Raw genomic sequence first — 11,168 nt, 5'->3', positions numbered from 1 at the left:
AATTTTGTAGTGCCAGGATTTGGTAAGCACTCTGTGACCAGATAATAGGTTTATATTAACTGAACATTTGGGAGCTTGATTTTACAAGTGTGGTCCCACTAGCACCATGCGTAACCTGAATAAACTACATGTGCACCACCTAATATTTTTGTCTGCACATCGGAAGAAATGTAAGCAATAAGTGTTTGTTGATATTACGCAAACTAAAATGGACACAATATATAGATTAAAAACCCCAAACCTTGTTTATTTTTTAATTTATTTACCACTATTTGGATTATTAGATACTAGAGTAGGTGACCAATGAAGGGCATTAGCTATTTGAAGAGGTTAGATACTAATTGATTTAGGACTTTTCTGCCTATTGGGAGACAGAATCACACACTTCCTGGTGATGGGTATTAAAGAGGGCATGTTCTGCATGGAGCACTGGGTGTTATACACAAACAATGAATCATGGAACACTACATCAAAAACTAATGATGTAATGTATGGCGATTAACATAACAATAAATAAATAAATAAATAAATAAATAAATAAATAAATAAATAAATAAATAAAATGAATCTTTGGAGGCTCCTTTCAGCAATATGACTCTATGATCCCATTTTACAGATGGAGATGGAAATATATATATGGAGACACATGTGACATATCTGAGAAATGACGTATCTATGAGAAATGATACTACGTGACATATCATAATCAGAAATAGAAACTGATATAAAATATACAAAGACAAAAATTGTTAAATCCTTTACCTTATTATTTACCTAACTCCTCTGTTTCTAGCCTAGTGTTTTTTTTTTTTTTTTTTTTAAGGATTCTGGCTGGAGACTATCAAAACTAACTGACCCAAGCACCCTAGGATCTGTTAACCAATAGTAAAATACAAGCTCTGACTTGGTTAGAAATCTCTTAAAACATTAATCACACTCATATCACTCGACTAAATTGTCTACCTCCCTGTTTTATTTCAATCACCATGCAGTTGTCAATGAAGAGAAAGCATCTTGTGGTACAGTTTATTTTTTACTTGCCTGACTTAATGCATCCTGTTTTCTCTTTGAAAGATAAATGCAGAAATTTGCACTGATTTAAAGGAATAGAGAAACCTCCAGGCAAGATTCTACACTTCCTGGTGTGATGGAGAGAAAAGGCAAACCCATTAACGCAGGATTTGATTTCCTAGGAGAAGCACTGGTCTTATCAAAGCAGACGTTTGTAAGCAGTCCATTTACTCAGATAGTAGGCATCTCTCCTGCCTCAGGACCCTCACACGCAAATGGCAAGAATTGTTTCTTACTTGTGGTCCGATATGATCTATCTTTCCTGATCATGCTTAGCATTGACTCACAGTGACACTTGTCACAGAGAGATGAAGACCCTGGAAAGGGAGGGACCCAACATACTCTACTGAGTATCTACCATGTGATAGATCATATGTTAGAACAATCTACGCACATAATCACATTTGATCCTCCCAACAACCTATGGAAGTAAATACCATTCACATTTTATGGTGAATGGTTGAAACTCAATTTAATTATTTGTTGAAAATGATATGGTTAGTAAGTTGAGATGGTTGCTAAATTTGGGCACAAAATAAAGATAGAAGCTTGGTATAAAGAGCTCCGAGGAAGAAAGCAAAGGTTACCACACCTGTGAGGAATCAAATCTGCTTGGAGTCCTTTTTCAAAAGTTCAGTCACTCCTTTTGCAGAATCAGATGAGTAGCACTGTTATCTATGTCCTTGTTCTTTTTGACTAAATTCATCCCCCTCTCACAACAGGGGAAGTTTCTGTTTATTTAAAGGCCATGTTTTTAAAGCTATTGACCTAGAGTTGTCATCACATTCTTCCTACTTCAAATAGTTTGAGTATTAAGATAAATACATCTCCCTCATTTTACTGCTAAATAAACTGACCCTTCAAACATAAGAGCTAACTCATGAAAAATAATATATAATACTTGCCTCCATGAAGGAAACTCTTTCCCTAAAATATACATGGGTTAGAATATCACTACTCTGCGATAGAAGTAGCCCATATAAGAAAGGTGGGATTTTAGAAACATATATATATATGAAGTAAAGAAGTACATTGAATACAATGGATAAGTAGAAAAGGCATAAAGCAGCTGGGTTCAGGAGAGGGAAAGCAGTGGAGAGAAGTAGAAAATCCCTCTTTGGACATTTTCTTCAACACATGTTAGAAGAAAAGGAAATCAGCAGAGAGGGCTTCTCTAAATGTGGAGCTGTTTCTCCAACCAAGGTTGGTCTCCCTATTTCATGTTTCTCAGTGGTCAAGTTTCATGCTACAGGGCTCTAACTCCTTAGCACTTCTAGGTTGTGTGGTCTGCCCTGCAGTGACCACCTAGGAAGCCAGGCACTGAAGATTCAGTGTGGTTTCTCATGAAAAAGTAGAGAGGGTGACCTAGCGATAAGGAGTGTACTGGGCCATGGGATATATCTGAAGAACCCTCCAATGTACCTGATTGAGATTGTTGGCCTCATATGGTTATCCCTACCCCTTGAAAAATGTCCTTGGCTTCCAGATTCTGTTCTGCTAAGACTTCATTTCTGGCAGCTTTCATACATCGCTCTCTTTCCAGTTGTCTCTCTGCCTTGCTTCTTTTGTCTGTGGAGATGAAAATACAAGTAAATTTTAAGAATTCTTCCAGGTAATTCTGGTACTATTTAATTGCAACACAGTGGATGATCTTCACATGATTTTCTTTCATCAGGTTGATTAACATTTTAGTGCGTTCTTGATTTTTTCCTTTTCTGATTCAATTTTGATAAACATTGCAGTGGGTTCAATTATTTTTGTTAAGTCAGTACATGAGGCTTTCCTGCTTAATTTTAAGTGAGAGAAAAACAAATTGGTGATTTAGGGAGTTCGTTTGGCTTCTGATGTTATCATCTTTCTGTTGTGGGGAAAAGGTCTCAAATCTAGAAGGACATTTTATAACTTCTGCCTTGTCATGCTTTCGTCCTCACCAGAACACATCCTTCAAATTGGAGGGGGGTGGGCGGGATATTGGTGAGATTTTTTATATATTTGCGACTTTCTTCTTCTCAGTGCTGCTTGGGGGAATAGGAAAAGGAGATACATCATTCCTAAGAGCCTTTACTTTCTTAAATATAATAGGGGACCATCATTAAGATCAACATTTTTAGATTTACAACAGTACTTGTAAACAATTGACCCACATTTTATGATTGGGAAAAAGGCAAACTAAATCCAATAAAAATTTAATCATTTTCTTGTCCTTTTAAGGTTAGTAGATGTAAATAGCATCATTTAAGTCTAAAATTATTTAACTTGATGAATTAAAATTGCCACTCGACATAATAACATAGTGAAGACTATTCACAAAATTAAAATGTTCTTTTCAGAAAATGCAGTTTAAACATTTGCACATTAAAATAAAGAATACTCTTGTTGAGCTCTGGTGAATACAGCAGCTAAAAAACAAAACCAAACACCATTCCTTTTTTTTTTGAAATGTTCTCTTTGGTAAAGAAAATTAGATATTTAAGACTTTCTCCTCTTAGTTCTTTTAATAATGTATCATGGGAGAATATGGAAATTGTGTTCCTCAGAGGTTCTCTAAATAACGTGAGAGTAAAAGAGTGATTTATACAACTTTTAAGAAGAATGAGAGCAAGATGTTTGAGGAAGAGAGAACCAGTTGTGTCTGATTCTTTTTTTTTTTTTTAAGATTTTATTTATTTATTTGACACAGAGAGAGATGGTGAGAGAGGGAACACAAGCAGGGTGAGTGGGAGAGGGAGAAGCAGGCCTCCCGCTGAGTGGGGAGCCCGATGCGGGGCTCAATCCCAGGACCCTGGGATCATGATCTGAGCCAAAGGCAGAAGCTTAACGACTGAGCCACCCAGGCACCCCATGATTCTTAAACTCTCTATACTGTAATAGGCCCAGAGAACAGAGCCACTGTCTTTTATAACTTTTGGAGGCACCGTTGACATTGACATCATAGTTCACATGAACATCATCCTATGGAGTTGTACGGGATGGTGTGGTGGGGAGCCTAAGCCACATGGCTGCATGTGGATTCCCTGACTTAGAATCTCTTTCATATTACCTTTAGATAATAACAATAAAAACAACAATAACAGAAGAAAATGTCTTCTGATGTCCATTAAATTTTAGCTTCTCTTCACTGAAGCATAAAAAGTTAGGGAGGAAACCTCAAAAAAACTGCACCTCAGGTATGGCCCAAGAGCTGTCAGGAGGGCGGGTTGGCTTGAAAAATAACTGAGGGGAAGCAAATGAGATGTGTGGGCCTGGCAGGAGAGGAAACGATCCTTCCTGTGCCAAAATAATGGTGGCTGGCCTCCCTTGGGTTTTTGCTATGGATGAGAGTGCTCAGAATTGGGCAACTTCGCTCTTCCCAATTATGGGTGGCAGGTTTAATGGTCAGCTGCTGGTCATTCTGGACCAGATCCCCAATAGGTAGACACTGTTCACTCTTCATTTTTAGATCTTCTCTTTCCCCACTCCCCCCTCTCTCCACAATCCTGACATTTCATATTGAAACATGGACTAGAATAAATTAAGTTACCTATAGTTGGCCAGATAGGTTTTTCATCTTCAGCTTTTATGTTGGTAAGAGGATAAGGGAAGAAAAGGTTAAACAGACTTGCTTTGATGTTATGAAATGCTGGTGGTGTAAATTCAAAATGTAAAGTATCAACCTTGAATAAATAACTTAAGATTTAATATAATGTTTTCCATCTGCAAAATGTCCAAAACAAGCAGACTTCGGTTTATGAACATTTTGGTTGTCTTATTTTTCTTCTGTGGCTTAGACTAAGTTTCCTTGCTTATGGTTTAGTTTTTAAAAGTCTTTGCTACTGGAGTCTCTTCAGCAATGTCAATTCTAAAGGTCTCTCTCCCCTCATAAAATGTTCCCTCAAATCTCACTGAGGAAGAGGAGTTGGGAATACAGGAACAAGCTCACCTTTCATGTAGAGTGGGCTCATATTATTGCCAGTCTTAGCTATATTCCTTCATATGAAGTTTGTATCATAAAAAAAACTGTTTATTTTTGCCTGATGATATCAAGATGAAGCTTTTGGTTATGATAGATTTAAACAATGTCAACAAATATGTCTTTTGAGCTGCTTTCCCAGGGGAGATGATGCATTTTCCTAGAACAGATCACATTTATTCTTAGTGGTACTTCTCCATTCCCCCGTAGAATGTGTTTGTAAGATACCTGGGTCCATGTGAGTCTGGAATTCCTGGCTTTATTTGCAGTACCACTGCTTTTGGCAGGTGACCTTGACTCTCTTTGGTTTTACTACTTGCAGGATTTTAAATTTCATCTAACTGCCATTGTAGCTCAGTGGTTCTTCCGCTTAGAATTTAAGAACTCTGTAATACTTGGCTATTTGGATTCTTAATGGAATTATTTATCACAGTGCATCTCATAGTGATACAGTGTCCTGTGTCATTTTTTTTCTGTTCCTAGTCCTGGTCTTAGCCTGTGCTTAGATCTCTCTGTAAAAGATTTCCTGAAAAGAGAGGTAATGGTGTCCTCCTTAATTGAGATGTCCCTGCAGCTTCATATAAATGTTATAATGATGCAGACCATCCCCCTGCCCCCACTTCCCAACCCACTACTTCTTTTTTGTTACTTTTCTAGGTAGGAGGTGACACACAATATCCTATAAGAGATGAGCAAAAATATCATTAGAAGTGATCATTTAGAAAATAAATCAGTCAGGAACAGCTGGGCAACAGTGACTCGGGGATCCAGTAAAAATGTAGGAGAAACACATTTTAGTACAAAAGAAAATTAAATAATGGTCACTATAAATGAACAGGAACATTTTCTCTTCATTTGATGTTTTTACTATATGAAGTTCAAAATAATTTACAAGCATACATTAATAATTAGCTCTCTGCACACCCCCATTTTTGAATGCTTAAATTGAGGCAGATGGCTAATGATTGATTTATTCAAAGCACTCAGCATGTCAGTGGTTGAATTTTCTTGAGATCCCTTTCACTGTAGACCACACCACTTCTAATGACTTATGTATAATTCATCTCAGCTTCGTCCAAATTAGGAGCTGACATTTTTTGGTAACACAAATCACAGCTCCTTGTCAGTAAAAGAACCCCAGTGTGGGAAACTCAGACTGCTAGGAAGCTCAGTATGCTGCTAACTTTTTTGTTTTTGTACAGATTTGAGAGAATTTAATAGTTTGCCACCATTATGTTGGCACATGAGTGCATATGTTTATTGATGAAGTTGATTTTTCTTCAACCCAGGTATTTCCTGGGCAAGCAGGAAAGGAGATCATTGTGAGGATTTTCTCTCAGGTGGTTCAAAATGAATTAACAATAAGAATGCATTAAAAATGCTTTCGGTCCAGTAATTTTTCAGTACTGATCTTAGAATGATAACTATGAGCCTAAAAAACAGAATCAGGTGGTTTTATTTCAATTTCTTCAACATCTTTTTGGAATTTAAAAAAATTTTTCCCTCTGCACCTGTGTGACCCTTCTCTTTTAGTCTCTCCCTGTTGTGAGTGTGAATACTTGTGATCAAAGACCCAGTTTTGCTTCCTTGGTGTGCAGAAGTCCTTGATTTCAAGATCTTTTGAGATCAAGCTGAGCCATGCACATACGATGGGAAGAGAGCATGATCCCGAGAAGACCAAGTGATACTGGAAGACATATTTGAATGTTGATTCTAAATGTTTTTTTTTTTTTTTAAAGATTTTATTTATTTATTTGAGACAGAGAGAATGAGAGACAGAGAGCATGAGAGGGAGGAGGGTCAGAGGGAGAAGCAGACTCCCTGCCGAGCAGGGAGCCTGATGCGGAACTCGATCCAGGGACTCCAGGATCATGACCTGAGCCGAAGGCAGTCGCTTAACCAACTGAGCCACCCAGGCGCCCTTGATTCTAAATGTTAACCAGAGATTTTTCTTTATCTTTCTACAACATAAGAAATAAATTTATTAATTTCATCTTGACTTGGATAAAATTATGCCATACACTGAATACTAAAAATTGTAGCTAGAAATGCTCTAGATGATTGCCACATATACTTTGTAGCATAATATTTTCTAATAGATATACTCTCTTTGAAGAACTTGGCTGGTTCTATGGTTTTTTTCCAGAGAATAATTTTTTACTTGGGGCGCTTGGGTGGCTCAGTGGGTTAAGCATCTGACTTTGGCTTGGGTCATGATCTCGGGGTCATGGAATCAAGCTCCATGTCAGGCTCTGCGCTCAATGGGGAGTCTGCTTCTCCCTCCCTCTCTCTCTCTCTCTCTCTCTCTCCCTCTGGCCCTTACCCCACTTGGGCTCACTCTCTCTCTCTAATAAATAAATAAAATCTTAAAAAAATAAAAGCATAATTTTTTACTTTAATAGCCTGAGAAATATCCATGGTTAAATTCCACTTAAGTTTAGGAGTCTTTATAGATACTGCCTAATTAATTATAGTTGTTTTAACTTATTACAAAACTAAAAAAAATAGAACTAAAATAGTGCAGATTTAATCATACTTAGTTTTTTATAATAAGACACTGATTGGTTTTATCTAGCCAGAATTCTTTTTTTTTTAAATTTTATTATGTTATGTTAGTCACCATACAATACATCATTGGTTTTTGATGTGGTGATCCACGATTCATTGTTTTCATATAACACCCAGTGCTCCATGCAGTACGTGCCCTCCTTAATACCCATCACCAGGCTAACCAATCCCCCTCCCCCCTCCCCTCTAAAACCCTGTTTTTTTCTCAGAGTCCATAGTCTCTCATGGTTCATCTCTCCCTCCAATTCTCCCCCCCATTTTTCCCTTCCTTCTCCTAATGTCCTCCATGCTATTCCTTATGTTCCACAAATAAGTGAAACCATATGATAATTGACTTTCTCTGCTTGACTTATTTCACTTAGCATAATCTCCTCCAGTCCCATCTATGTTGATGTAAAAGTTGGATATTCATCCTTTCTGATGGCTGAGTAACATTCCATTGTATATATGGACCACATGTTTCTTTATCCATTCATCTGTTGAAGGGCATCTCGGCTCTTTCCACAGTTTGGCTATTGCAGACAATCCTGCTATGAACATTGGGGTGCATATGGCCCTTCTTTTCACTACATCTGTTTCTTTGGGGTAAATACCCAGTAGTGCAATTGCTGGGTCATAGGGTAGCTCTATTTTTAAATTTTTGAGGAACCTCCACACTGTTTTCCAAAATGGCTGTACCAACTTGCATTCCCACTAACAGTGTAAGAGGGTTCCCCTTTCTCCACAACCTCTCCAACATTTGTTGTTTCTTTCCCTGCCCATTTTTGCCATTCTAACTGGTGTAAGGTGGTATCTCAATGTGGTTTTGGTTTGGATTTTCCTGATGGCTAATGATGATAAACATTTTTTCATGTGTCTGTTAGCCATTTGTATGTCGTCTTCAGAGAAGTGTCTTTTCATATCTTCTGCCCACTTTTTGACTTGATTATTTGTTTTTTGGGTGTTGAGTTTGAGAAGTTCTTTATAGATCTTGGATACCAGCCCTTTATCTGTAGTGTCATTTGCAAATATCTTCTCCCATTCTGTGGGTTGCCTCTTTGTTTTGTTGCCTTTTTCCTTTGCTGTGCAGAAGCTTTTTATCTTGATGAAGTCCCAAAAGTTCATTTTTGCTTTGTTTCACTAGCTTTTAGAGATGTATCTTGAAAGAAGTTGCTGTGGTCGATGTCAAAGAAGTTACTGCTCATATTCTCCTCTAGGATTTTGATGGATTCCTGTCTCACATTAAGGTCTTTCATCCACTTTGAGTTTATCTTTGTGAATGGTGTTAGAGAGTTGTCGAGTTTCATTCTTCTGCATGTGGCTGTCCAATTTTCCCAACACCATTTATTGAAGAGACTGTCTTTTTTCCATTGCATGTTTTTTCCTGCTTTGTCAAAGATTATTTGACCATAGAGTTGAGGGTCCATATCTGGGTTCTCTATTCTGTTCCATTGGTCTATATGTCTGTTTTTGTGCCAGTACCATGCTGTCTTGGTGATCATTGATTTGTAATATAGCTTGAAATCGGGCAACGTGATGCCCCCAGCTTTGTTTTTCTTTTTCAACATTTCCTTTTATCTAGCCAGAATTCTTAATGAATGGGAGTTTAAAAGTGTAACTGTCTTTTCTGGGAAAGGATCAAATCAACAGAGCTGCTATTCAAAAACTAAATTTAAAAAATCAACCTAGAATGTATTGTGTCCAGTACTTTTATATGATCAGTATTTGTCTACATCTTTTATATATGTCATTCTCTATAAAGTCATTGATGTTGACAGAGATAACCCTGATGGCCTGGAACATACAAAATCAAAAGAAAGATTATATGATATTTATTACATACTATTGACTAAGGTAACATGAATGTTAATACAATTTTTTTTTAAGATTTTATTTATTTATTTGACAGAGAGAGACACAGCGAGAGAGGGAACACAAGCAGGGGGAGTGGGAGAGGGAGAAGCAGGCTCCCTGCTCAGCAGGGACTTGATCCCAGGACTCTGGGATCATGACCTGAGCCTAAGGCAGACGCTTAATGACTGAGCCACCCAGGTGACCCTCAAGTCAGTGTTTAAGTTGGTAAACATGTCTGAGACCATGCATCCCTGACTGCTAAGCACCATGGCGGACAGGGCTAGAAAGGTAACAGCTTTATTTTCAGCAGGGGGCAAAGACAAGGCAGCACTTTACAGCTACATTGTAACTAGATCCTGCATCATTAATACAATTTTTAAAGCCTTTAAATAAAAATGTTTGAAATAAGAAAAAGGGGGGGCTTAGGTTAAGACTAAGATAATTAGAAAATCATCCATGACCTTAAGAGTAAGAAAAAATGAATATCAGTGTTTGTCAGAATTTTTTATTATCTTTTAGCTCTCTAACTTAATATACCTGTGCTTATGACAAATAAGATGGGCTTGTCTATTTCTTATGTGTCATATAAATGGACTCCAAAATGGTCCCAGCCAAAAACAAGAAAAAAAATTAATCAATTCATTCAGGATCACCTGGTAAAATACTAATAGAATGGGAATTAACATTCAAAATCTATGTTCCTTATTAGAACTTTTTCCAAGAGATGTTAGGAATGCTACCATTTTAATATCTAAATATACTATTTAAATATAATATTATAAATATAATATTAAAAGTCATAAGCCAATATTTGGGAGTCAAAATCAAATACTAGCACAATGACTGCCACATGAAATTATACACAGTATTGTGCTGATATTTTACTATTGCTTAAAATAAGAAGGCTGGAGCTTAAAATATTTGTCGATAGTACAGAAATTATTGTTGAACTCACTAAAACTATGGGATCTAATTAATTACAAATAGAAGTTTAATGCCTCACATATTTTCAAAGATGAATGATACATAGATAATTTGTCCAAACATCCACCATTTCATCCATCTGTCCAGTACTGTCCAGTACTCTAATATTGATACACATATTCTAATATCAAGAGGATTATAAATGCTGAGATAAACATTAAATGTTATTTTATCAATTGTATTTTATGTGTACTCTGTGCTAGGCCCTGGGCTTAGAATTAGGTATATCATAATAAGCACATTAAAAAAAAAATTTCAAGGCAAAAATCTTCAAATTCATTTCATGAGAAACAGGGAACTGATGCAAGAGAATAGTTGCATTCGTACATGACATGACTAATTAATCCAAATATCTGTATAATTTTTCTATCATCTAAATAAAAGGATATATTGTTCCATTTTGTGCAGTTGAAGAGAAGTCCTCAGGAACCTCATGATTTAAATTTTTAAATCATATTTGTGGCCTTAATTAGCCAAGTAATTCTGGTAGTTGAGTAGATACATAGGAAATACTGCATAAATTGGCTGTGTCCATAATTTTATTAAACCCTCTACGGGGCAACAGGGATGAGGGTAGTAGACAGAGAGGACAGTATCAATTTTATCTCAAAATGCTTAACAAAGCAGCAGTTTTGCAGGATAATATTTGATGACTGTCTTTTTCAAGATGCTTTACATTTTTAAAATATAATTTAATTATTAACATTATATTACACAAGAAAACCTAAAGGAAAGTTCTGGCAATTAGTTTTTCCTTCTACTC

The 11,168-nt window shown here is 36.6% G+C and overlaps 1 long non-coding RNA gene and 1 other non-coding gene across 2 annotated transcripts in view; both read right to left on the bottom strand.

Annotated features, from left to right (window-relative positions):
* Nucleotides 1-2,492: 2,492 nt before the first annotated feature.
* Nucleotides 2,493-11,168, bottom strand: part of LOC135365262 (uncharacterized) — a 75,610-nt gene continuing 66,934 nt past the window's right edge. Inside the window, exon 3 of the long non-coding RNA XR_010412901.1 lies at nt 2,493-2,640. This is a non-coding gene — a long non-coding RNA (uncharacterized LOC135365262). The remainder of the gene's footprint in view (nt 2,641-11,168) is intronic.
* Nucleotides 9,653-9,783, bottom strand: LOC123836706 (small nucleolar RNA SNORA63). Its single transcript, XR_006789037.1, has one exon. It is a non-coding gene; the product is annotated as a small nucleolar RNA SNORA63 (small nucleolar RNA).

Source organism: Mirounga angustirostris, unplaced genomic scaffold, assembly GCF_029215605.1.
Source record: "Mirounga angustirostris isolate CCGP_5_RB_7025 unplaced genomic scaffold, mMirAng1.0.hap1 SCAF_7, whole genome shotgun sequence".
Taxonomy (NCBI): Eukaryota; Metazoa; Chordata; class Mammalia; order Carnivora; family Phocidae; genus Mirounga; species Mirounga angustirostris.
Note: the sequence above shows the minus strand (reverse complement) of the source record. Positions and strands in the feature narration are given on the sequence as shown.